The sequence below is a fragment of the Ambystoma mexicanum genome, chromosome 9, assembly GCF_040938575.1.
Source record: "Ambystoma mexicanum isolate Mex_15411 chromosome 9, UKY_AmexF1_1, whole genome shotgun sequence".
Lineage (NCBI taxonomy): Eukaryota > Metazoa > Chordata > Amphibia > Caudata > Ambystomatidae > Ambystoma > Ambystoma mexicanum.
Window position 1 is genome coordinate 116,520,271 of NC_090931.1, and position 23,861 is coordinate 116,544,131.

A 23,861-nucleotide genomic window follows, 5' to 3' on the forward strand; every position below is an offset into this window, starting at 1 on the left:
ACTTATAGATTTTTCCGAATCCCTGCTTAAGAACACATTTCATGAGGTATTAGATTAAATGGTTTGCCCACAAGGGGTATTTTTTGTTTTTAATTAAGTGTAATCAATTGCCACCATACATATCTTGTTTTAGATTCTGTAGAAGTTGGAACGTCTAAAACATCGGATTCTGAAATGGCCTGCCTTACTTTAAAAAGGAATCTTGCACTTTAAAAATCTAGTTAACAGTACATATAGATGTGGAAAACATTTTGGCAAATACTGTGAAAACATATTTCAGCAGCTTTATCTATATTTGGATTTCTTGACAAATGTAACTCTAGAAACCAAATTAATGTATTTTAATCTGTGAGTTTAACTTTAGAGTGCTATTCCAAAAACATGTTCAATATATTGAGTTGTTATATTTGTGTTTATTTTTCTGTTTCCTACGCTTTGTTGTAAATTAAGTGAATATGACATTTGAGAGATCATATGCAATAAAAAAAATTAAAGAAAAAAAAAACCTGAGAAAATGGTGTAAAGGTCGACGGGGTCAGAAACCCTGAACATTATATGGATTTGTGTGTTGCATAAACCGTCCCACCCAAACTTCCAAGAAGTGTACTGTACAAGCATGGGTCATTCACACACTAAATTGTAGCCATTAGTTAACACAAATCACACACTTTAACTCACCAATCAACCACTTCTCCAGATAATAATGCAGTCCAGCCTTACTCACTGCCTGCAATAATCTATTTAAATGTCCAAAACTGCGATACGTAGAAACAATAATATATATATATATATATATTTTTATTTTTATTTTTTTTATTCTAAAAATATAGATTCCATCAGATTTGTCAAACTAATCAGATGAAGATAAGCGAGTTTATAATCCGACACTGCTGCTTTATTCTTGACTGGCTTTTAAGCAGTTTTAGCAGGTTTAAAAATGATTAAATGTTATACTTGTGGAGATAATAAGCAGCTTTTATCCCAGATGCTGTGCTAGAACCAATTGGCTAGGTCCGTTTTGAAAATGGCTTTCGTAGCAAGGAAGCATCTTCCATTAGCAGTAGGAGTTGGACAATCTAAAAATCATAGATGTGCTCTGGTGGCTTATTTCCTAAAATACGCTGTTAAACGAGAATTGAGTCATCCATGCCCAGGAAAATAATAATGTGGTGCCTTTCTACACAAAAGAGATGACCTTTCATGTAAGGAGATCATTCCGAGCAGGAATCAATCGGCATCATTGAGAAGCAACAACGTTGAGTTCTTCTAATTAAAAATGCACACATTCAGAGATGAACCCTTACACAGGCTAATTTGTTCCTGTTTGAAGGGACTAAACATTTCAAAATGTGGGGTTTAAAGCTGTTGAGGCCCATTAACCTAGAATCCTATTTTGGTGAAACATACACCTGACATAACTTACTCCAGTAACTTACTCCAGCAACTGTAACTTGCCATTTCTGTAAAGCGTAACACATTCACAAAAATACTTAAACATGGTCTAACTGTACTACTAAATAAGCTAATTCTACATCAAACAAAACAATACAATGGAAGAAAAAATATCAGTTGTACACAAAATATCCCTTGTTTTCTGCCACATCTCACATAAGGACCTTAACTTTCTTTTCCTTTCAAAGCACAAGTAAAACAATTAGACCTGCAAGATCCATGCACTGTTGGCAAAAACATAAAAAAAAAAAAGTTAACATTTGTGAGTACATGTGTAATTCTACTTTTAAGGCTTGTCCCTGTTTTGCAAGAAAACACACACCTTGATTCAGTAACAATTGCTAGATTTCCCCCCCTCCCTACCCCATGAAGGCCCACTATTGTTCTCCTGCTGCTCCCCATGATGGCCTGAGTCAGGGGTTTGCAATCTCTGACTCTCCAGATGGGTTGGCCTACTACTCCCATCAGCCCCAGCCAGCATAGGTAAAAGTGAGGGGCATGGGAGTCGAAGTCCACAACATTTGGAGGGGCAGAAGTTACATACCCCTAATATAGGTTTACCATACCTAGGTAATTTGTTAGGCAAGCAAACACCTGGTCTGCAAAGATACTCCTTTGTGATTCTCTAAAAGTTTCTTTCATGAATAGGCATCATTTAAGCTCTTATAAGTAAACACATTTTCAAGGCTTTAGTCTGACTTATTCCTTAAGAATGATTTATGAATAATCAACTAAATGTGTGTGTGGATTTTGGAATCTGTAAAACAGCAAGGGCGCACTTGATTCCAAGAGGCAGTGTTTGTTATTGCATGTTGCATTAAAGTTCATTTCCTTGGTTATGCCTTTTATCTTGCAAATACTATTAGCTATTAAGATTCAGTTTCATATGTGAATGTTAAATATCTAACAATTGGTGGAGGAGCCAGCTAATCAGGTTTCTCGGATCACAGGCTGCATCCCACAAACCAAGCCCTCATTCTGAGTACTCCGAACGCTGCTCAAACCTGCCTGCCATCTTTCCCCCAGCCTCCCCCAGACTCCCATCCCCTCTCGTCACCCTTCTCAGTCCCCACACCCTTGCCCAACTAAACTTCTTCATTTGGCGGCAGTGCCACCGCCAGTTCGCAACCCAGGTCACCATGTAAATGGAAGAGGGGCTTTGCATGGAGACCCACCTTACATTGCCATGGTGGCCATCTTAGGTGAGTATTTAGTTTGAACGAACTGGGTTTTTCTGATAGAAAACAAGGGGTGTTAATAGCTGTATATTTTTCATATTGTTTGCTGTATTCAGTAATTTACAAGAGTGTATTCACTGTCAATCTAATTAAACAAAACATAAAACTGCTGTTTTTCTTTTTCTTTAAATGTTCAAAAAATGTAGACATCCCTATCTCCATTTGCATCAATAACAGATCTCATTAAGCTACCAGTAATTATTTTACAGGCTTATCTCCAATCAAAGTTTGCATCACATTTGTACATATGAAAGTCTTTCTCTGTCGCAGCACAAAAAGTCAGCCCTTAACCTATCTACGCCTCCTTTTACTAAGACTGTGGTGTCATAGTCCTGCAGGACTCCATCTTGGAGAAGGATACCCTGGCTTTTCTTGAGTTTATCACAGAACACTGACATTGCTGCATATCAATAAGATGTCTTGTTTGGATCATCCTCTATACTTGGTGAAATGGTGAGATCAATGACCCTTCACTGATGCCCCTTCTGGGGGATCACCAGGTAAAACCTGACACTTGCTGCTAGGTAGTAGAACAGTATCAGATCCTTATTCTGATAATACTCCAGTGAGAACCAAGATAGGAGGAAGGCACTGGTAATCCTGGATGTGAGGAACAGGCAACATCCTTTCAGTTGACAAGAAACAATGAACACATGGCACTCCTATTGTTGTCCTGGACAAACCTATTTGTTGGTTTTTAAGATCGGTAGTGAGGTGCTGAGGAGTGTAACACAACCTTGACACGAGGTTGTGGGTTTGGAAAAACTGGAAGAGGGAGGGTAACCACAAGATGTGGGCCCCTCGTGTCCCCGGCACTCTCTAGGTATTGTCACAGACAGTCGGTATGTATAGTTCTCTAGATATAAATGTTAATCATCATCTAGACATACTGCTATGTCAAAGGCTTTGTAAATGATTCAATTATCGGTACTACCAAAGAGATTTATTCACATAAACTTTAGTGGACTTCTCTTATTTAACATACATATAGTTTGCAAACAATAAAGTTGTGTGAAACTTTTAGAAGTCTCTGTAATTTCCTCACACGTGATAAGTCATCAAAATTCAAACATAAAAACTCTACCATAACGCGTAGAGTTTTTATGTTTGAATTTTGATGACTTATCACGTATGAGGAAATTACAGAGACTTCTAAAAGTTTCACACAACTTTATTGTTTGCAAACTATATGTATGTTAATAAGAGTGTGCCGGGGACGCGAGGGGCCCACATCTTGTGGTTACCCTCCCTCTTCCAGTTTTACCATCTTTTCAGTTGGCCATCCTTAAATACTGCTGGGAAACCACAATACTGAAGCAATCACATGACCACCATGGTAGCTTGGGAACTCCAAACCATCCATTATCTGAAGCAGGGTTGTCCAATTCCAGGCTTCAAGGGCCAAAATGCGGACTGGTTTTCAGGATATCCTTCATCAAGATTAATGAGAAGAAATGTGCATACATGTACAATCATTGTATGCAAATGTATCTCATGAATATTAAAGAGGGGTATCCTAAAAATCCGACATGATTCCAGTCCTCGAGGACAGGAGTTCATCAACCCTGACCTGAAGCAAGCAAAGAGTATAATTAGCAGATGAAAATCTTAGAATGGAGTTAGAATATCTACCAGCAAAGGCAGCACCCCCTACAACACAAGCAAGCACTGGACAGCGTGATAAACCATTGCCAACATTTGATGCCACTGTTATAGCCCTGAGGGCAGCGACTATGAATAGGACATGAATTGCTTCCACACACACCGACAATGTCCGCCAATATGATCATCATTATGAATGACACGTGACACAACAGAATTTTTCAACCCCCTTTGGCAAGCGTGCCGGTTCATTGGACAGAGATGGTAAATGTACTGGGTAGTTTGCTCGAAATATAAGGGGGCACGTGCAAATTGAATGAACGGATGGAGCATGTGGGTCAGAACATCGAGGAATCTTTTGTTCCTGACGGCTATCTTTTAAAAAAAACTGTAGAAGGCACCACTCCACATTCCTTGCATCCTGGTTCTTCTACACATTTTAGAGTAAGACTCATGGATTCGATAACGCTGTGCCATTTTTAACAAAGACAAACTTTAACATACCTACATAGCTACAAAGGTTTGGCCTGTCTGTTAGGTGGATAAAAGGAGTGGTTTCTAGTTTGCCCACCATCATCCCACCCTTACACATAGTTTAGCAGTAGGGAGAGATCAATGATTTCCCAGGGGCGAAGAGGAGCTCAAGTAGTAAGTGAGTACATTTAGAGATGATAAGGGGAGGAGCCCATTGAGTGGCATCACCTTCAGACGACATAGAGTGCCTTGGTATGGATAGCTCTTACCTCACCCTGCTGCCCCCCCCCACCCCCACTAAAGTAGGGAAGTCACCCCAGCCCATGAACAGAGCCTGTCAAGGAGTGCTGCATATATGTAAATGATACCCAGATGAAAGGAGCACCGGCTTAAGATGAGACTTGTTTTCACAACACTGTAACTGGAAGATAGGGAGGACAGCTAGGAGTTCAAGAACTTAGTTGAGAATATATACATTGAAGCCCATCATTCTACCGGGGAAGATTCAAGGCCGCCAACCAATAGTGACAAAACCACAGGGCATGCACTGGGACTTGCAGGCATGTTAGCTTGTTGGGGGCTTTGGGGCATAGCACAGACTCTGTGGTGTATTGATGCTGGCCCTGTTTAATATGGTTGTCTACACAGTTCACTGCTATTTACTTGTAATGTTCTAACTAAATATATAAATATAAGCAGTCCCAGGGCCATATAGCAGAGAGGATGTGGTTGTGTTATCAAACCCTGAACTGAATGACTGATTTCTAAGGGTGACTCTCTTTGCAGCGCTGAATTATATGTTTTTTAGAGCACGCGTTGCACTGAATACAATTCTGATATTCTGCCTGGCACTTCCACTGGAATATGATCACACGCACCGTAAAAGGGGTTATTCCCTTGTTTGACCCGAACCTCCCCATTCTATCATTTACAGAAGCCGTTAGCATGAAATAAATGGCATCCAACAAGATCACAGGGGAATGCTCATTGGAGAGGAATGAACGTGTCCACGTCATTTCCATCCCTGAGGAACCGCCTCGTCGGCGTCATCGTTAACGTTGACAACACAGTCGCTTGCCCTGAATTTTCCTTTAAATTATTGAGTATGAGCCCTGCTGGAAAAACAACACTTCTTCTCTCTCCATGACAGTGTACCATGGTGCAGTGGTTGCTCTCTCCTCTATCAGAGACGAGGTTAGGAATATTAAAATACGTTTTCACACCATCTTCAAGATTAGACTCAACCGAGGAAGGCATGTGGAGCACAGTTGGGGTGGTAGATGTTTGAGGAATTAGCAATGCATGAAAGCAAATGTTCTTTATTAAATCGACAGAATTATTCATGAAGTGGCACTATTTTTGTCAGTTCTGCTTGCTGTGCACATAAATATGAGGCTGTGTGAGTAAGGTGGCCCAGTGTGCAACCTGCAGTCACAAGCAGGCTCGACTTAGCCATTCATCCTGCAGTAAACTGTGAGAATAGATTCAACTACAGCAACTAGAAGCAAGAGGAAGCCAATGGGAGGCACTACATCAAAACATATTTTACTATGAACATCATTTAGGAAGACTTGCTCACATGTGATCAAGCACATGTTGCTGTTTCATTTCACCTGAATTCTTTGATTGATAATGTGCTCAAGGTAATGACGTGCCTCCTGTCTATTTTATTATTTATATAAGTTCAATGATGTTCCGCCATTTTCTTCTTCCCTGTTTTCATGTCTGGCAGCCATCTTTGTGCAGGATATAAATCAGCATCTCTTTGGTATTTTAGACCTTGGCTCGCGCTCTTCCCGCGCGTGCTTGCTCATCAAGGGTCCTTCTCTTCATACATGTCATTCTCTCTTACCCTGCGCTTCTGTCACACTTGTCTTTATGCTTTGCTGATTGGTGTCTGCCATTTTGATTAATGAGCATTTTTGCTTATTTCCCCGTTGGCTTGTGCTGCTCGCAGAACCTGCATCTGTAATTTCTTCTCTTCGCATGGGCAAGCTTTTCATCATAAAACACTATGCGGATGCCAATTCAATATTTGTTTTGAGGCCATTTCTGGAACGGGGAAATGCGTGTCTGGAGGAACGGTTTTTGTTGGCAGCATTTTTCTAAGGACGCAGCTTCAAAAGTGTGCTACTGCGAACTGGAGAAACTCCCCAAGGCAGAGGGAATGGACGTACCACTTTAAAGGCATTTTTGAGGACCCTGACCACCCGCCAACGGAGGATCCTGCAACAATATTTAAGGCTCTGGCAAACCTTCGTGGACCACATAGCCCATCCATGCCGGACCCCACACAGTTGTGTGACGTAGCCCTTCTGTTCTTGAATAATTTACCATTGTCATCCATTTTCAGAATCCGCAGTCAGAGGACAAAAGCTGCAAAAAGCGACCACCCTAGTGACTAAAAGGGGACAACACAGTGCCTAAAACAGGACATCGTTTCCCTGGGAGGTTCTCCAGTGAAAGATGAAGAGAATGGTGGCAGCCGCTGTTCTGGAACGGTACTGCCCTATGGTTTCTGTAAGCAGCAACCCTCTTCACATGCCTACATTAGTCTACCGAGGAGTGCCACTTGTTTTCTGCTTTTCTACTGCCATTCTGCAGCTTCTGCAAATCATCCTGCTCCTAAACACCCTACCTTTCACCCTGGCACACTCCACACTCCACCCCATAGTTCAACCACTCCTCCCCTCACCGCTTCTCAAGCTGTGTAGATCACCCTTCCCCGCAACACAATTATCGCTATGGTCGCTCATCCCACACCCGCTCCCACCTCAGTTACCCTGTAACCCTTTCTAAGAGGGAACCTCTCTTCGCTCAACCTCCTGCTGCTCGCACACGGACTCACTGTGGGATTCTGGGGTGCCCATTTTCTCTATAGAAAACTCTAATTTCCACCACTTGGAATCCCACCACCCTGATATTACCATGAAGGTTATTATCATGTCAACCTATATCCTGCACATGCCATTGCCACTCCCAAGGCCTTGCACACTAATTCTTTGCCCATTGCCCTTTTCTATCTAAAAAAGATGCTAGTGCTGGGCTCACAATTAACACAGTGGGCCTCATTACGAGTCCGGCGGTAACCTGCCGTTTTTTCCAGCTCAGTTAGCGCCGGACTCGTATTACCATTCCACCTCCTTGATTCCCGGAATTACCCGGGCATTACAACCCCGGTGACCCGGGAATCCCGGAGGCGGAATTCAGTAAATCCCAAATTCCCATTGAGTCCAATAGGACTCAATGGGAATGGGGACCATGGAAACACCGGCACCATCTTGTGATGGTACCAGTGTTTCTCCGTCCGCCTGCAGGTGGGCGGTGTTAAACCCGCCAGGTCAGACCTGACGGGAATGACACCTCCGCCTGCAGGACTCGAGATCAACTGGTATGGAAACAACGGTGGCGGTGGGTTGAACACCACCGTTATTTCCATACCGGGTGATTCGTAATGAGGCCCAGTATTTCCATCTGCCCATGAAACCCTCTGATTTTCCTCATCGAGTGAAAACATTGCTGTTCAACATTTCATACCCACCTCATTTTATACAACCCTAATTTTCCTGCACAATGTACACTCGACTTCCTCTTTTACGATTTTGGCGTCTTCCTTAAATTGGTACAAACTGAATCCCCAGTCATTCTTATGGAGGACTACAACTTCCCAAACATGACCAAGGCATACCCACTTAAACTGTACTCCGCTGGCTTAAGTTATTCTCTGGACGCCCTCAATATCCTGCTGACCCATAATCATGGAGGCCAACCCAATGTTACCTTTATTTCCCTCTCCTCAATACATTCTTCTGTCTCTCTCTTGACCATTGACCCATCACCCTCTGACCACTCCCTTATCCATTCCACCATCTTGGTCCCTCCTTAGGTCTTGGCCTATCTTCTGAAATCACTTAATGGAAAGCCCTTCCTGCTTTTGCATCACCCGGGAAGACGGGTGAATTAGCGCTTCTGAAGTTCTGTTTGGAAATGGCCTCTCCCTTTGAGTACCTCCATTATCCCAGTTGCTCCTCCATCTAAATAAGGGGCACAGCCATGAAGTTCCCCAAAGCACACAACACTTGAGGACAACCTATGCACATCAACCTGTGCATGATCTACAAAACAAACCAATTCAATTTCATCCCTTGCCCTCAACCATCAAGTATTCCCTGCTCTCACTAATACTCTATGCTCAGACCAACTATTACACTAGCCTCTTCTCCTCGTTTCACTTTTATCCATGTAAACTATCCATGACCCTCCTGCCAATGGTTACTCCGCCTGGACCACAATCAACACCATCATTCTCCTCATCATTCCCATCTGACAACTATGCTAGATGCTTATCCTCAAAGAAATCTCCAAGATATGGAACAGCCGCTCTGCCCTCATCCATCTCCTTTTTCCTCCCTCTCCTCACTTACCCACCACCTAATGTCACCCTCTATGCACTGTCAAACCTCCTACCAACCCTCTGCGCTCCTGCTGATGCCTTTGCATCACAGTCACGGATCTGAAAACACAGACCTGCTCATACCTACGTCCACGACTAAACCATTCACCTTCCTCTGGCAACTTTCCAGACAGTGTTAATGTTTGCCGCTGTAATTCCCATTTTGATTAAACACACAATTGACCCTACACTAAAGCAGGCTTCTGTTGACCCATCTCACTCCTTTCACACTGTTCCAAGCTTCTCAAACATGCAGTGTTCGCCGCGTCACTGCCTACATTGTGGTTAACCGATTCAGTGACCCTCTTCGATCTGAGATCCACACTCTTGTTTGCTTAACACCCTCACTACAGCTCACCTTCGTCTGGAAACCTCTGAATTTTATGACACAGTTTATCACTCTTTCTCCTTTATACTCTCTCATTTATCAACTGGCATTCAGGGTGACCTCATCACATGGTAGCGTTTTGTATGGCACACCATTATTTTTCCATTTCCTAGAATGCTGTAACATTCTCTGCTACAGAATTCCAGGTAGGTATCCTGGAATTGAATATCCTTGGTCCACTTTCTCTGCACGCAGCACCTCATTTCTCAGGAAATGCATGATCTTCTCCATGGGTTTACATTCTATGCTCAGATGGTGTACAGATCATCTTCCCCTTCGTCTTCTGAGTTGTTGTCTCACCTCGTTATCATCCTACTTGTTATTTATCACCGCAGGGCACTTCCTTGCCTAATGCTCAATTTCTCTGATCCTGACCTGACCTTTCAGCCAGCCTCGTATGCCGCATCAACATTCCCACATTTCCCAGTTTCACAATATGGGAGTTCCTTTTCGCTGTGACCTGAACATTCAGGATGTTATCACCTCAACCGATACAGCTACCAGGTTTAACCTCTGCTCCATCAGTGATATATATTCACCCTTCATCTGTTATTCTTCTTAAACACTCCTGTCTTCCCTGGTCCTCAGTAGAGAGAGAAAGTGACCAATGAGTAAAGTAGTAATAGAAGAGGGAGAGCAAATGTGAAGTGGGAGAGCTTTCCAATGTGTAGGAGCAAACGAGAAACCTTCTCAGAACCGGGATTGGGAGCAGGAAGGACGTGGGATAACCAGAAGAAATAAAGAGGGAAAACGAAGGGAAGACAAATAGAGAGGAGATGGGCCATGCAGACATGTGTAAACAACTTATAAGAAATGAAAAAGGATACAGTTGCAGAAAGTGAGCCAGCAGAGAGAGATAAGGGAGCCTGAGATGGAAGAATGAGGTGGAAGATGAAAGCGAAGACACACAGAGGCTTTAAAGGTGGACTCCAATGAAACTATGGTGTATTCAGCAAGACCGATCAGCAGTGAGGAACAATAGTCTAATCAAGACAGAAAAGAGAAGTAATACAAATTTTAGTAGCATGAAACAGTATAAATGGACACATTTTTGTGATATTATACAACACAAATCTAGGGGATTTAGCCAAGTTGGAAATATGCAATGGAAAATAAAGGTTAGTGTCAAAAATAACCCCAAGACCCCTAACAGAAGTAGAAGTAAGAAGATTAGGAGGAAGAAAAAGGTTTGGTGCGGGAGGAGCGAAAACAGGAGGAGAAAATGGAGGAAAATATGCAAGCTCATATTTTAAGGGATTAAGGTGTAGAGAATGTGATAGGCATAATCACCACATCAAATGCAGCCAACAGCTCTAATAGTTCCAACACTGGGCCTCATTATGAGTTGGCCGGTGTGGTGTCAACATGGCAGTAATTTTGTTTATCGGCACATTACCACACTGGCCAACTCACAGCTGGAGATAATTCTGGCACCCCTACCATCAAAAACTGCTGGTATTACTGCTGCTGGTAATACCGGCAACTCCCCTCATGGAGTCCTATGGGACTATGTGCAATGGGTAGTTACTGCCCTTAATCTGTTGGTAATTCCAGCAGACCAAGTGCTGGTAATGGTTATTCTGCTGGGTGTTATCCCACCGCGTAATGGTTATAGGTCAAAGGATCGAAAAAAGGGTTGAATGACAAAAGGGTCGAGTCAATTGGACCGAAAAATAGGATCGACCTTTTAAAAAAAAACATTTTTTGGGGGCTGGGGGGGCCTCCCAAACCCCTGTTTTTGGGGTAAAAAACCCTTTTAAAGCTACACTAGAGCAACAAAAAAAATATATATATTTTAAAAAAAATCCAATCCTTTGGTTTTCGGTCAAATGCACTCGACCCTTTTGCATTCGACCCTTTTGCTTTTGACCCTTTATCTGGCCACCCCACATAACCATGCAATGATATCCACTGAGTTTAGTTTAAAGTGACAAGCCGTAAAAAGAGAAAACCTTGGTTGGGTTGCTATCTGCATAATGGAATGGAATGGCCGTTGGCATGCATGATTAAATACACTTCTGTCCCAGGTTGTGGTGCTTCAGACATGATTGATGAGAACAGACATGTCAAAACCAGATGAACATCAGAAGAATAAAAGGAAATCTATTAAAAAGTGCACCATTTCAAAATGTAGGTGTTTGTGTGTGTGTGTGTATGTGTGTGTGTTGATGTAATTTAAATGATGTTGATGGAAACCCCTACAAAACGTCTAACAACAAAAACAAAAAAGTAGGGTAGTAGGGCAGTCTTGGTGGCTGGGGCACATGGAATTTGCAGGAAACAAACCATTTGGAGGGATGCGCAACTGTCCTCCTGCATATGTGTCCTGCAACGCCCTTCTTCCCCAGCCAGCAACTACATTGGTGAGGGATATTGGTAGTTTTAGGACTAAACCTCTGGTGGGTGACAGCTTGATTGCCACTCAGATAGGGCTTCAACAAAGGTCAGGACACTTGAAATCTGAGAGAGAGAATTATTGTATGCCAAGTGAGATCATATTAAGGGTGATATCACAGTTTGATATCATAGAGTTTGCTTCAGCTGAGTGAGATTAAAATCCTGTATCCAGTGACAATTTCCCACCAAGAGGATTCAGGCAGGTGTCAGGATTGAGAACGTCCTCCTCAATTCCTCTATATCCCATTTGGCTGTGGTGGGTTTCCCACTGCACAGACTTTGATGAAACAGTCATTTAACAGGGGTCCTTCAGGAATCGAACTGCTTCTGGACCAACCTTGTCCTCTAATCCCGATTTTGTTTAGTTTGAATGCCCTACCATGGTTTATGGCCTCCCATTTTTGTAATATTGGTGAGAACATTTCTTTGTCTGTTATGTGTCAGCATATCTTTACTTTCTTCCTCACTCAGTAGCTTTATAGCTTTATTTGTAACACAAGTTCATAAAGGCAACAATGTTCCTAGCCATGGGAATTTAGCGCTTCTTGCATCCCAAAATATGTTCTGTGCCCTTGTCCACACCATTGACTAGGCCACAGAGAATCAAAGGCTGATACTTACTTCTCATGCACCTTCTCATGCACCTTGCACGACATGTGATGGACTCTTCAGTAGAACAGGCAGTCTGGGATGCAAATCAATTATTTGTCCTGAATCCACTCTTAAAATAATTAGCCATACTGGTTTTGTTAATGAAATGAATTGTGATCCAAGTTAATGTTCTACTGTATTGGGGCTGCTTCCTTTGCAAACAGTTCAATGTTTTATTTTTGTGTGATAGATTTTTTTTTCAGAATTGCCCAATGATTCCTTATCAGGCTATCAGTTGTGGGTGATTCGCAAGGATTCTTAATAATATGTTTATTGTTTTGGTGGTTTCATTCACTCGCCCTCTGGGCGTGTTTTGTGGGTGAAATGTGTGGGTTTTGTGGGAGAGAAGACGTGGTTAGTGGGTCTTGGGTGATCTCTGGTCATTTGTATTTACGTTATTGTTTTTCATCTGTCAATCTCTTATTTTAGGACTTCTACTATGGCTGACAAGTCTGAATATTGTTTTGGTTTATGTTTTCTTGGGAACTTGCATCTTTCTCTAGCTTGTTAGAAATGCTCCAAATTCACAATGCCGGTGCTACTGGTAAGCCCTGCATCTTTTTACAAGACTAAAGGATGTGTATGCGGACTGCTCTCTTAGGATTAGGGCCCTCGGAAATGCTCAACATTCTATTTGTATTAATTAATGTGTTTCAATTACAGATTACTGTGGTTGGGTATCACGTTGTATCAGTGTTATGGGCATTTTTATTGTATTTCAAATTGATTATATATATTGATGAATAATGTGTATCAATAAATGTGTGGGATAGTTCTTTAATATTATTTTACATTCACCTAAAATTTGATTTTTTGAGACTTGGGGCCTCATTACGACCCTGGAGGTAACCATGGCGCTATTAGCGCCATGGTTGCCTCCAAAACCTTACTGATTCCGCCATGGTGAATGGAGCAATTACCGCCCCATTCCAAGGTTGGCGGGAGCGGTAATTCCTCATTCACCATGGCCCTTCCCCATTCCCATTTTAGCCCCCATAGGGCTCAATGGGAATGTGGAAGGCGGTAATAACGGTACCGCAAATTGCGGTACCGTTATTATGTCTAAAGTCCCTTTGCAGGTCCCGTCCTTAACGGCCAGTTAAGGGAGGACCCGCAAAGGGACCTCGGAATAGGGCGGTAAGGGATTACTGGCACCGGTGCCCTTACCGGTACCGGTAATCCCTTGCCACCCGGGTTGTAATGAGGCCCTTGGTCTGTAATGTAAAGTTTTTATTTCACATATAGGATTCTGCTTTTATGGGAGCATTTACCGAAAAAAAGCTAAGGAGAATGATATGATTATTATGAGGGTGCCTCCCTCCCTCTTCTATATTTTGTATTGCCATTCTTCATACTTGCCCTGCAATGGACTGGAGCAGGGCTGGTCTGGAGGATCATGGTGTTGAGGGCTGGTGGTTCTCAATGGCTGATGGAACAAAAAACAAGCAATCTTTCATATTCTAGGCCTTATTATCTCTTCAACCACTCTAAATAATGTTGTTAAGCAAGGACTGGATTCTTTGCTTACCCCTCTAAAAAGAATTATGAAGAGAAGAAGGGCACCTAAAAATGGTCTTCAGCCTCTTCTCGTCTCTATTCACCTCTCCCCCATTCTCATTTCCCCTGTGGCATTTTTTCTTAGGAACTTTAAACCCACCCCCATTCACATGTGGATTAGAAGATATTTCCCCCAACATGGCCTCAAGGTGATAGTGGGCTGGTTCCCTGTCGGTCTCCTCAAGAGAACATCATTTGCATCTGTGCATTTGTTCATAAGCCAGAAGCAGCTTGATTCTTTATACAGTGGATTATACAAGTTCTTATGAAATTATATGATATAATAAGTCATTTATAATGCACATGTACACAAAGGCGCAAAAAGACAAGCGAGAGATGACATGACAAGACAAAGAATCTTACTAGGCCTTGTGTCATTCAGATTGTGCAAACACAAGAATGAGAGGTGCAACGGGAAAGGGAGGGGAAAGTGCAATGGTTGAGGGGAAGGGAAAACAGGGCAGCAATGCTCTGGAGTAAGTGCAGCCAGGGCAGTGCAGCTCTGGGTAGTGCTTGGAGGACAAGCGTCCGTATGGTTACAGTTACAGACCCTAAGTACGTGGTAGGCCTGGAGGCAGTGCAAGGGTGACTGATGAAGAAAGAGCCTTGTACCCAGTGAGACGCTGAGTGTAGCCAAGCAACCAGTCAGTACAGCAGTCAGGTAGGTCAGGTAGACCAGCAGGGGAGAGATAGAGAGAATGCAGAGGAGAAGAGGAAGGTTTTGAGCTGCTTCCAGAACTTTGGGTGGTCCGGATCATGTTTAAAAGGGGTAGGGAGGCCATTCCAGATGGAGGCACCTGCAGAGGAGAGGGATCTATCCCCACACTCTGCTGGGAGAAGTGTATAACCCTTAGAGAGTTGGAGGTAGTTGAGCAAAGGGCTTGAGAAGGAAGGTATTTTGGAAGAGAGCATTGGATGTAGTGTGAGCCCGGCCCCAGAAAGTCTTGTTCACAATGCAAAGGGTCTTGTATTTATTTATTTTATTTATTTGATTTACATTTTTAAAGCACTCACACAGCCCGCAGGCATCAAGGTGCTGTTACAGGAATTGTTTTATTTTTTAGTTGCGTAATTGTTTTTTTTGTTGTCTTAGTTGCATATTTATAATTCGCTTAAACACCCAGAGGTTTCTAAGCGCGGACCCAGGCGTCAAACCTGTTTTGCTCGGTGTTGCCGCTGAGGTATCCTCCCGGGCATGATCCATGCAACCATCAGGAGCCAGTGGGGAGATTTTAGGGCTGGAGAGATACAGTCCCTGGCTTGAGGTCAAGGATAAGTCTTGCAGTCCTGTTCTGGATTAGTTTCAGAGGGCATAGACTAGAGGAAGCAGATTGAGAAAGAGGATGTTGCAGTATTCCAGTCTAGAGAGAACCAGGGCCCTGTAGACAGTGAGCGTCTAGAAGAAACTGAGAAGTGTGATTTCTTTGTGATGTCGAGATGTGATGAGAGAAAGAGGGAGTGGAGTTGAAGATGACACTAAGGTTTTTTGCCTCAGAGCAAGGCGAAGGAAGAGGGCCCAAGGAGGTTGGCCAGAGTGAGAGAGGGAAAGCACGGCCAGGGGCCCCAATGAGAAGGATACAAATTACTAACAAGTGCAAAACTCCCAAGTAATACAAAAATACAACATTTTGAAAATAACAAATTGCTCCAACGCAAATCCTACATCTCTGTTGAGGGGGAAAGCTAAGAGATGGGTGGAAGGTAGACCGTTAAAAGAAGTAAGGGAGGAACCCCAAATGAATCAAAAAAGGCAGAGTTAAAAAATGGAATGCTTAAAAGAATGACGCAACTAGGTAAAAACAGGGTCAGCCAAGAACTGGCATTTCTATTAAAGTTCAGGATATGAGTTAGGTAGCAGACACCACCTGTGGGGTGTGAAGGCATCATGAAGCAAGACCCAGACAACAGATTCAAAATTCTAACAAAAGTGTTTTTATTAACGTATATGTTAGGATGGTTGAAGGACTGACTTGCCCGATGCTAACATGGGGCTTCACTGTCTAAAGAAACTAAGGAGAGTCTGAGTCAGTAAGTTGAACTTAAAAGCCTGTCTGTGCCCAAAACCTATACTTTCCCTCACAACTGAAGCTAATCAATGTGTAACACAGTTATGAGCCTCTTCCAGCTCCTGGCTTACTTTCCAGCTCCTCCTCCCCAAGTTCAAGACAGTTCCAAAAAGTCTTGGGTTCCCTTCCCCAAGTAGACAACACAGTTCCAAAAGAGATCTCAGGGTTCCTTGCCCCAAGAAGCCACAACGCTTTGAGGTTCCCTTCCCCAAGAAAAATACATGGTTCCAAAAAAGATCTCAGGATCATTTCCCCAAGAAGCCACAAAGTCTTGGGGTTCCCTTCCCCAAGCAGAGAGCACTGCTCCAAACTAGGTGCCTCAAGGTTCCCTTCCACAAGACTCCATTTTGTTAACCTCTACTTAGTCTCCATTTCTCAATATTCAAAACAAGCTCCAGATCAACTTTGCATTACTTCAGCTTTCTTGACAGTTCATACAGATTGCTTTCCTTTGCTTCACTTCAGCAATCTCTTTCATCCACTTGCCTTTGCTTTGGAATACATGTCTTTGGTTTTCACAAGTAGGCTATATCCAGTATAGGTGCAGTTGTCAGACCACACGGTCCACCCATTACAGTTCACGCAACCAGGAACCCTAAGCCTTCTAGCCCACACATGTTCTTCTGTATCTGTGTCTGTGTGCTGGTTCACACTGACTTGGCTTTTCCTTGTCAGCCTCTTGGCTTTGTCATAATATATTTTCTGCTTTGTCAGCCTCTTGGCTTTATCACAACATGTTTTCCAATACAGTTCACTTTGTGATGCTCTAAATCCTTCACCACATTTGCTTTCATACTTTACAGCAATATTTCATACTTGCTTTTCACTTCATTTCATATAATTCGTTCTTGACTTTTAATATACTGCATGTGTATTTCACACAAAATGATCATCTGATCACAGCTTTGTCAAAAACTTTCTTTTAGTTTGGTATTCAATGAGTTGTATCTTTCATCCTGCTGTTTAGAGTTCATCCTGTTAATATTATTCCTCCTAACAGATTGCTTTGGATTCACAGTATCGTACATATACTCTACATTCATTAAGCATTTATTTAGGCAATTTAATAGCCCACAGGAGCTCCCCGGATCAAGTACTCACTCCTTTTCACTCACTGGTCACTGGTCTCATCCGGGTGGCTGTTTCCTCTGGTTCTGATCCACCGACACAGTTTCTTTGGATGGTGAGCCCGCTCGCATTACACCTTCTCTTTGTGGTTTGTCGTCAGCATGGCTTGCTTCCTGAGGTCTCTGCCATTGAATCATAGCTTGCAAATCTCTTTTGTGCTGGCAAATCCTGCCTCTGACACCCAACCAATGAGTTTCCTACCTATGTGGCCCTTTCACAGTCTGCCCTGGCCTCTGATCCACAGCTTCTTGGGGGTACTTAGAGGTGTCCTAGCTCTGCTGCAGAACCCCATTTGGCTGTTATTTTTGCACAGGATTCTTCCCTCTGGCCCACCACATTCACCCCTGCTTCTTGTCTTTTGGTCTCCTTCACAAACATGTTGGGTCCTCCTTTCATGCACCTGCAACCATTTGACAGGTTGTAGGTGTGAGTTCACGGTCTCAATAACCAGAGCACAATTAGTGGAGAACTCTAGATATGCCTGATCCTTCCAACAGTCTACAAGCCTCTTCCTTGTCTCAGTACTAGAGCAGTGAAATAACAAGTTAGTGTGCACTACTGTTCCTCGTCCCAGCACTATAATGGTCTGAATGAGGGGAAATGAGAAAAGATGGTATTCAACAGCCTTTAAAGGCAATGGGAGAGTGAAGTTGGTTCACCTCTCCTCTCATGCACTCCCTTTTGTACCCCCTTCTAAAAAAGCCTTTTGCTGATCCCTACATTCCAACAAACTATCACCCAATCTCTATCGTTCCTTTCCTGGGAAAACACCTGGATAAGTTGGCTACCTCCCAGTGAAACACACCATCAATCTGCTTCAGAGCAGCCAGAGGCACGGAAGCTGCTCTCCTGAAAAGTTGTGAGGATTTGCTCTCTAACCTTCACTCTAGCTCTCCCTCTGTCTTCAATCTCCTCAGCCTATCCTCTGCTTTTGACAGAGAGCCCACAACATCCTGATCACTCATCTCCACGATACCTTGGGCATCATGGATCAGGTTCTGGCATGGATGTCCTCTTTCCTCTTGGACCAACCTTTCCAGGTTCAACTTGTATTCTTCCTCTCCAACACCTCACTCTCCAAATGTGGTGGTCCCCAGCGGTCTATCCTCTCCCCCTGGCTTTTCAATGTCTATCTGGCCCCATTGGCCCTCCTGATCTCTACCTTTTCCTCTAACCTTTGGTGTTATGTGGATGACACACAGCTCTCTTTCAGACTACCCTCAGCCTCCTCCTCGCTCATCCCCGACTGTCTATCGGCTATACAAGCATGTTTCACCTCTAATGATCTCTGCCTTAATGTCAGTAAGACTGAGATACTTATCATTGGGACTTCTGCTCCTGCTTTTCCCCTCTCGTGCTGGCCGTCCTGCCTGGGCCCTCTGCCCTCACCCTCTTGTGATGTAAAAACATTGTGGTCATCTTCAACTCCACTCTCTCCTTCTCGCCACACATCACAGACCTTGCCAGAAAGGCCCATTTCCAGCTGCACCTCCTTAGAGGTATTCTCCCTTTTCTCACCTACCCCCAGAAGCACACTGTCTCCAGAGCCCTTGCTATTTTCCGGTCTTGCCTTTACTGGTCCGTGGAAGCCGCTGACCCCGAAGATCCCTCAAGACTGTCTAACTGACAACTGTACCATTAAACAGTTGAAAAACAAACACTCTCTGGGGAAAGGGGAAGTGGATACAATACAAAAACAACAGAATCTTGCTTCGGGACTGCTGCAAATCTGCAGATGGAGAGATAAGGGTTAACACATAACATAACATAACATAACTTTGTTACAGCTCTAAAATATTATATTCACTAACAAAGCCCTAGAAATGCCAGTTAAACCTCCATTGGTAACGGGGAGGTTTAGATCTGAGGATTAATGTCTAATTTGTACAGGCAACCTCTGTGAATGGACTAAAACTCTTCCAGAGAAATATGGAGTTCACACCCACAGAAGATTCCTCAGTTACTCCGTGAAGTGAACCTGGGTTTGCAGCAATGCCTTTTTAAAACATTCTTGACATGCAGAGGTAAACAGTAAATGGAAGAATGTCAATTAATTGAGAATTACCAAGCATTCCCAAACTGACAACTTCCTTCAGAATCTTGCTGAGTTTAATTTCTGTCCTAAATTTGCAAAACCTATGGATCTTTGTGCTCCCAGTTCAAACAATGCTCCTTACTCAGGCTGCTCTACTCGTACGTGCTCATTCATCTTTTTCATTGGTAGATAAGCCATAAAATCGTCGAAGAAGGATTGCTGATCTCGCCGCTCATTTCCTTGCTCGGATGCATCCTGAGTTGGTGCACACTACGGAACGCTAACAGCGTTAAGATCAGAGGCGTCCATCTGGAGATACACGCCGCCACTGATCACTCGCGACTGCGCAAGTAAACTGCCTCTTCCCAACTCTGACATGCTCCGATCTATAGTGCACACAGAACACTGGCCAACGTTTAGAAAAGTTGCGTCCTGTTATGAATGTTCCCCTGGCACTGATTGCTCATGGCTGTGCGAGCATGCTGAGAAAGGGAAGCCAGTAACGCTACTCACAGGCAGCTGCACACTCAGCATTCAAGTCCCAAGAGTCATTATTCCCTGCCAGTCACAACAGAGTTTAACGACGCATGTTTTCCTCTTACCATGTTCTTTTGAATGCTTTGAAAACAACGTTACCTTCGATGCGTTAAGTACACGTCACAGGAATTCTCTCCGGAATGGAGTCTTTTAAAGGTAACACCAATGAGGGAGTGCAGTAGAAAAAATGCTGTAAATAATAAGTCTCTCAAAGACCAGAACAAAGCTTTCACATGTATTGTCCTTGCTGGATATATCCTAAACAACTAACTCACTAAATACCTAACGTGGTACACACTTGAAAGACGAATTAACTCTTCATTGAAAAAAGTAATGCTGGGCTTCCACCAAATTATCCGCTAACATGTCCCACATAGAGCTGGAAATCCTTTTATTGCAAACTTAAATTTTGTCCACCACCTGTTCTTCTTTCAAGGCCTAAATCAGGATCTTAACTTAGACAGGACCTTCCGGCCTGAAACTGAACAATGAAAGGTAGTTTAGAACTTTGGGGAAGGTCAGAAGCCACCTCTTCCTCCAATCAGTGACCTGCACCATCTCTCCCATGTTGACTTCGGGAACTCTCTCTCTGATAAATAGCAGTTAAGCCCAAACAAACAAATCATGTACTTTAATAAAACATTGTTTTAAAACTAAACCTAATTTACATTGATTACAGATTCTCATTCCCATATGCCATACTCATACCTAACCCTCATATGCCCTACTCATATGTAACCCACCCAAAACCTAACCTACCATAACCTACAAACCTGACAGTACCCCCTCATCAAGCCCTGTCCTCAGGGCCTGGTTTATTAGGATTTATTCTATGAAATGTAGATAACAATTCTCTATCATGAACATCTGAACTCCATTCCAAGTTCGCTCTTCAGGACCAAACCCTCTCCAATCAATGAGACACTGCAGTTTCTCCCTGGTCTTTCTTGAATCAAAAATTCTGCTAACTTCAAATTCTTCAGAATGTGTTTCAATGACAATTGATTGAGGAATGGGATTCAATCTAGTTGGTACCCTTGAGAACAGGTTTGAAAAGGCTAACGTGAAAAACAGGGTGTTCCTTTAAACTAGGAGGCAACTTCAATTTAACTGAAACTGGCCCAACCTCCTCCTCAATTTCAAATGGCCCCACAAATCTAGGACACCATTTATTTTTACCTTTCAATCTGAGATTCTTAGCAGACAAACACACCAAATCTCCCTTCGTGTAACTGGGGCTTCTTTTCCTCCTTTTGTTAGCAAATCTTTTGTAAGCAATCTTGCTCTTTTGTAACATCTCAATAGCATTAGACCACCCACTTTGGACGGCTTCCACCCTCTCATCAACAGCTGGACAATTCTCTTCAAAACCTCCTATCTCACTGAGAAAACGTGGGTGAAACCCTCTCCCACAAAACAATTGAGACATAGAGGTAGAGTCTTTCCTGGAGTTATTATATGCAAATTCTGCAGTCCATAATAAATGAACACACTCAGCTTCTCCAAACACAAAACATTGCAAATACTTTTCCAATTCTTGATTTATTCTTTCTACTTGCCCATTAGCCTCACGGTGATAACCAGATGTCAGTATCACTTAATTCCCAATCTCCTACAAAACTCTTTCCAAAATTTAGAAATACATTTTGGCCCTCTATCTGATATGACCTGAATTGGAAACCCATGAAATTGTACAATCTCCTGGATAAAATTTTGTGCCAAATTACAAGCTTTAACCTCTCCCTTCATGGGTATAAAATGACTCTCCTTAGAAAAGCAGTCAACAACAACAAGAACAGTTGAGCAACCGTGATCGTTAGGTAGATCTACAATAAAATCTAAGGAAATTGTATGCCATGGCCGAGGTGGACTTGGTAATGGTTCAAGAAAACCAGCAGGCTTTCCAATGGCACTTTTAACCTTTGCGCAGATTTCACAAGTCTTAACATACTTCTATGAGTCTTCTCTCACATTCTCCCACCAAAAATGCCTTTGAATTAAAACCAAAGTCTTCCGATAACCAGGGTGACCAGCCAGGACTGAATCATGACATTACCTGAGAGCTTTATCTTGAAGATCTTTATTTGGAAGAAATAACTTGGAATCAAAATATGCTAATCCATTTGAAATAGATTGCCTCATATCAAGACGTGCCCAATCCTCTATTTGCTGTTAAGTAAAACTTGATTTAATATGCTCATGCAGAACTTCATCCTCAACAGAATTCAACAAAACAAAATGCCCTTCTGGAATCACTGGCTCTGGATGAATTTCCAATTCCTTCTCAAAACCCGGAAACTGTCTGGAAAGCGCATCTGCCTTCCCATTCTATTTTCCAGGCCTATACGTAACAACAAAATCAATCCATCGTAATTGTCTGGGAGATAGAGTTTTCGCAGATTTAAGAAAAAGTAAATTCCGATGGTCGGTAAGCACAGTGACAGTATGTCGAGCACCCATTAAATAGTGCTGCCACTCTTCAAATGCAGCCTTGATTGCTAACCATTCTTTGTCCATATTATTATAATTACTATCTGCAATTGAAAATGTCCTTGAAAAGTAAGCTATCGGATGTAATTGACCCATAGCACTGTGTCTTTGAGACAAAATAGCCCCCATATCTGAATTAGAACCATCAGCTTCAACAAAAAAGGGTTGAGCTGGATCAGGATGTAAAAGAATCGGTCCTGAGATAAATCTCTTTTTCAGAGTATTAAAAGCTTCCTCTGCCTCTGAGTTCGAGAAAAATGTTGCCCCCTTTTTGGGGAGTCTAGTGATTGGAGGAATGATTGAAGAAAAATCTTTGATAAACCTCCTGTAGGAATTAGCAAATCCCAGGAAACTTTAAATCTCCTTAACTCTGCTGGGGGTTGGCCAATCCTTCACTACTTGAACCTTTTTCTGATCCCTCTCCAAACCTTGAGGAGAACTCACGAAACCCAAAAACTCAACCACCTTGTATGGAACTGAATCTTTTCCAAACTTGCAAAAAGATGATGGTCCAGCAATTTCTTCAAAACCAGTCTGACATGCTGATGATGTAGCTCCACGTCATGTGAAAAAAATCAAAATGTTGTCAATATAAACGATAATAAAAAGGTCCAAAAATTCTCTGAGAACATCATTGATAAGAAATTGGAGGGTGGAGGGGGCATTGCATAATCCAAATGGAATGACTTGATACTCAAATAATCTAGATCTGATTTTAAAAGCTGTTTTCCATTCATTTCACTTCCTGACTAAATGGTAATCCCCTCGCAAATCTAATTTGGTGAAAATAGTAGCTCCTTGAATCTGATCTAACATCTCCGGAATCATAGGTAAAGGATAACGGTTCTGCACCGCGACCTTGTTCAAAGAGCAATAATCAATACATGCCATTCATTTTCCTTCCTTCTTTGGCATGAAGAAAAGTGGGGAGGCTGCAGGGGACTGAGATTGCCTGATAAATCCCTTCTTTCTCTTTTTATCAAGTACTCATGTTCCTTCTCCATCAAGGCACACACCCTACTGCTTGGCAAAATTGCCCCATCCTCCAAATTAATTTTACAGTCATATGACCTGTGTGGAGGCAACTCCCCAGCTTCCACTTCATCAAAAACATTAACAAATTGAACATTACAACCCAGATAAGAAAAATGCCCATGACTGCTCCTATCGAGTATCTACTAATACACCTATTTTCCAAGGCTACTACTCTTTCTCCATCTGCACTCCCTACTCTTTCCTGCTGCCTGAAATCAAAACAATGTTCCTTACAAAATTGAGATTGAAAATCCAAGATCATCCTACCCCAATCAATGGTAGGGTTATGTTAAGTTAACCATGGCATTCCTAGAATGAATTGTAAATGGGGCACATCAATGAGTTCAAAAACTATAAT